The following is a 4575-nucleotide window of genomic DNA, read 5'->3' as shown; positions in this document are numbered from 1 at the left end:
GAGCTCGGTTTGTAGAGCCCCGAATGGGGGGGTTTCGGAAGGGCGATAAATACACGCCTGCAAAGGCGAGTCTGGGATTACAGCGCTCTTGCTGCTGGGAGGAGAGGTCCGAATCCTCAATTTATTTCTTGTGGAGATGCAGGGAGGTGGTTTTTAAAGACATATTTAAAGTCAGACCACATATATCATTAAGGAAGTGGGATTTTATGAAGCTTTATTATTAATTAATGTTTATATTGCAGTAATGCCTAGGGAACCCAAAATGAAATCAGGGTCCCACGGTGCTAGGGCTGAACAAACACGGGCCCTGCTCCACAGCACACGAACCAGCTCGACCCAACGGGCAAAGGAGGCAAACTGAGCCAGAGCCGAGCAACGCAACCGAGTTCGGGGCAAGTAATCATAGAATCATAGAATGATGGAATGGTTTGGGTGGGAAGGGACCCCCAGAGGTCACCCAGCCCAACCCCCCTGCAGGAGCAGGGACACCTTGAACCACATCAGGTTGCTCACAGCCCCGGCCAACCTGGCCTGGAATGTTCCCAGGGATGGGGCCTCCACCCCCTCTCTGGGCAACCCCTGCCAGGGTTTCACCACCCTCATTGGAAAGAATTTCTGCCTTAGAGCCAGTCTAAACCTCGGTAGCCGTCCCAGATGAAACATTGCCGTGCCCGGTGCCCTTAGGGCTTCCTCTGTTATTCTTCTTTATTGATCACCCTGTGCGTTTGAAGGCATCCGCCTGTTGATGGGGCAGCTCTCCTCTTGCAGAAGGTGCGGGTGGGCGCCCGTGGCCCTGCGGTGCTGGCGGTCCCGCGCTGCCCCCCCCACTGCGGGACATGGGCCCGTGGCCACCTTAACCATGGGTGTGGGTGGCCCTTGGCGGTGCAAGAGCCCTGCGCTCCGCGGCTGTGACCGCTGCTGAAACACACGGTCACTGCTGTAGGACCAGCCGTTCATCCCCCCCTTCTGATGAAAAAAACCCCAACAGCACGGGAGCCACCGGCTGCTGTCCTGCACAGAGCAGACACCTCTGTGTCTGCAGCACAACAGAGCTGAAATGTGAGCAGTTCCTACCCCGGGCGTTATTTTATCCAGTCGTGTTTCTGCGTAAACCAAGACTTAGCATTAGCATATTTATTTTTTTCCTTCCGTGATAGATCCAACACATTTTGCAAGCTGTCTGCAGGAGCATTTTCGGTTTCCCAGACGAAGCAAGCTGGAGCGCAGAGCCCCCGCCGCGCTCCTGCAGCGAGTTAGGGGCAGGGCAGGGAGCCCAGAGCCCTTGCTGCCTGTGCTGCGAGGTTTGCTCCTCCTCTGGAGAGGCCCCCTCCTCTCCAAAGGTGCAGAGTTCTCCCTAAAGACACCGAGTTCCTACAGCAGCCAGCGTTTCTTATTTTCAGATAATACCCATAGAAACTAAAGCTGTTTTCTGCTGACTTCCTCTCTACCCTGCGATGCAGTGTAACTCCTCATTTTTGCATCCTTGGTGCCTGACTGCGTGCTCTGGCTGTTGTGTTAGCGGGGGACGTACGGGAGGCGAAGCTCTTCCCCTCCGTTCCCCGGGGCTCAGCTCCCTGCAGCGCCCATTCCCCCACCAGCAGTATTTTGGGAGGTGAGCTGCGTACTCCAGCAGGTTCCTTTCCTAGAAACTTTTCTGCTCTGTGATCCCCGTCCGGTGCTTGTGAAATGGCCAGCAAAGCCCTTCGCCCCGCGCTGGTGTTCGCCCCCAAGAGCTCCTTGCACGCAGGTCTTGCCCGAGCCGGAGGATGCTCCCCACCGGCCGGGCAGCGCGCGGGCTGCGGCCTCGCCGAGCGCTGAAAAGCCGCAGCATGGAGCTGGACTCCTCCATCTGATCCTCTCCTGGGATTCAGAAACTCAGCAGTCCAGGCGCCAGGCCCAAACCTCTCTCTCTGTGAATTTTGCGAGGGCCAGAGCAGAACAAAGCTGCGCATTCGACGAGGGCGCTTTGCTCCCCTGCGCGGGGCTGGCGGCGCGCGCTGCGTAGCCGGGTACCAGCTGGCGGAGGCTCGGAGTTAATTACTTCCTTTTGAATGTTCGGGTGTGTGGTTTAGTGCTGTTAGGTTTACTTTGCTGTAGTACCATTAATCACGTGTCAGGATGCTTACAGCCCTTGTATAGGCATCTTTTATTAACTGCTCTTTAAATCGAGATTGCTTCGCTCATTACAATGGGTTCGTCCAAGCCTCCCCATCCCAAATCTCCGATCGGCGCAGCGAGGCTGGGAGAGCTGACCCTGCATGCGCGTGTTGCAGAGGGAGGGTTTTTTCCTCCTGTTTTAAATGCAGGAAGAGACGCTCCAAGGCTTCAGACAGCAATGTAAAATAATAGATGAGTTTCCACGAGGGAGAAATAAACCCAAGCTAACCAGCCTGCGGGCGCAGCAGCGGTGCCGCTCTCCCCATCCACGCCGGGAGCCGGGGGGTGCGACGTGCTTCTCCACGGGGGCAAACGCAGGGTGCGGGGCCGTGCCGCCGGGCGAGCAGGCTGCCTGATGGCCAGCAGACACTGCCCAAACCAAGGGCGCTTCCAGATGCATCCCAAAGGAAAAACCAGGCTGGGTCCTTACCCCTGGGAGCACCCGTCTGCAGAGGATGAATGGTGCAAAGCCCTGAAAGGTTACCTCAGCTGTTAATTGCTGAAAAACACCTTTGGATGAAGTATTTATAAGGAAAAAATGTTAACGAGTGCTCATCCCAGCTAGATGCTGCCCCAGCAAGGTGCTGCACTGGCCCTGGGGGGGTTGGCAGAACCCTTGTGTAAAGACCGTGGGCCCCCAGCGCATGCTGGGGTTATTTTCTCATCATAAGCCTCTCGATTAAAGTGGAGGAAAAATCACTGTGATTGCAATGTCCAGTTGTCAGATATGGTCAGCCTGGAAATCAGTCCAATAAAAATGGAAAGCAGGGTGCTGGGGGCAGGGAGGCTGGGCTGGCCGAGGCAGGAAAAAGGGTTTGCTTGGAGACTTTAATTAAAACGCCGTGAGAGGTTTTCAGGACACACAGCAGCTCTTCCTACTTTGGTGAAGAGATAAAAGCATCTCAGTAAATGCTGACGCACTCTGGAAACATTTTAGTGTTCCCTGGACAGTTGGGAGATGCTGTTTGCAGAATCCTCCTTGGGGGTGCGGAGGGACCTGGGGGCTGGTTACGTCTGTGTTGGATGCTTTAGCGCAGCCTTCCCAGGGAGACGAAGTCTCTGCATCCCTGCAACCTCTGCATCCCTGCAACCTCTGCATCCCTGCGACGGAGCTGTGGCCGTTGCGGGACGTGGAGCCTGGCAGGCTGGGGGCCGTTCGGAGCTGGAAAAATGGGGAGCGGGAGGGAAGAAAGGCACCCTGGCAAGGTTTCCTGATGCTCCTGTTTAGAATGTGCCAGTGCCTGGTTTGGATTGCGTGTCTGTAAGTGGGCAGACCCTCATAGCTGGCAAAACCAAAGCGATGGTTAAGTCTGTTACTCCGAAGCCAACCTGGAAAAAACAACGGGTGAGCACCAGAAACCTTAACGCCGCTGAGCCTCTTTACTCATCAAGCTCGGCTCTCTCTGCGCCTCGCTGAGATTACGCAGCCTGGGAGCTCTGGGGCTTCGGCGGAGAAGCTGTTGATGAACCAAAGTAGCTTTAGAAATATCACTGGAAAATAGGGACGTGTTTGCTTGGCAGTACTTGAGCCAATGCGCTCGTGTGCACTCAAACTGTCACCATCCAGCCACCAGAACTAGAAAAATGATGTTAAATAGTTCCAAACCCTCCTCCATACAGAGCAGGCTTACACTGATTTAAAAGTTGTAATAAATAGGTGTGGTTTTTTTTTTAATGTGCCTGAGGTGTTTCATCCCTGACATGTGAGGGCAGGTAGGTGGGACACGGGAGAAACACAGCCTGGGAGTAAGGGCAAGAATAGGCGCCGTGCAGAAATACATTGCTCAAAAACTGACTGGGTTTAAATATTCAAATTAAAAATAAGCTGAAAGAGAGGCCACGTTCGCTGTCTGAAGTAACTGGCATCGGTATTGCAGGGCCCCCCCAGCAAGGCAATGCTCTGCAAAACAGGGAGAAACATTTTTTTCCCCTGGATTACTCAGTGAAGTGACGAAATACAGAGCTGAATAAGCGATAACACGGCATCTGCCCCGCAGGTCGTTACTTGAGCTAACGGAACTTTCTGTCCTGGGCAGCAAGGTGGCGATTCTGCCTGGGAGCAAACAGAACCCGCTCGGTTTTGCGCCATTCAGAAAGAGATGAGAAATCAGAGGTGATCAATACGTGCACCAACCGCCATGCTCTGGACGCCGCATCGTAAAAGTGCGGTTTTCATCCAGGTGTACAAACTGCCGAAGGAAGCGGGGCTAATTTTGGAGCAGGTTATTTTTAGCATCTCTCGTGAGTCCGGTTTGTTGTCGACAGGGCAGCCGCGTGGCAGTGCCGGGGCAGGAGGCTGCCGCCTTTTAGCGGGTTTGCTGGCGGGGCTCTTCCCTCCCCGTAAGCCCCTCCTGTCCTGTGTTTGAGATCCTGGCATGAAAGTCCCTCCCCGAGTGAAGCCGGGCATCGCCTGGTCTC

Source organism: Egretta garzetta, unplaced genomic scaffold (genome assembly GCF_000687185.1).
Source record: "Egretta garzetta isolate BGI_Z169 unplaced genomic scaffold, ASM68718v1 scaffold245, whole genome shotgun sequence".
In the NCBI taxonomy this organism is placed as follows: Eukaryota; Metazoa; Chordata; class Aves; order Pelecaniformes; family Ardeidae; genus Egretta; species Egretta garzetta.
This window is presented reverse-complemented; position numbering follows the sequence as displayed.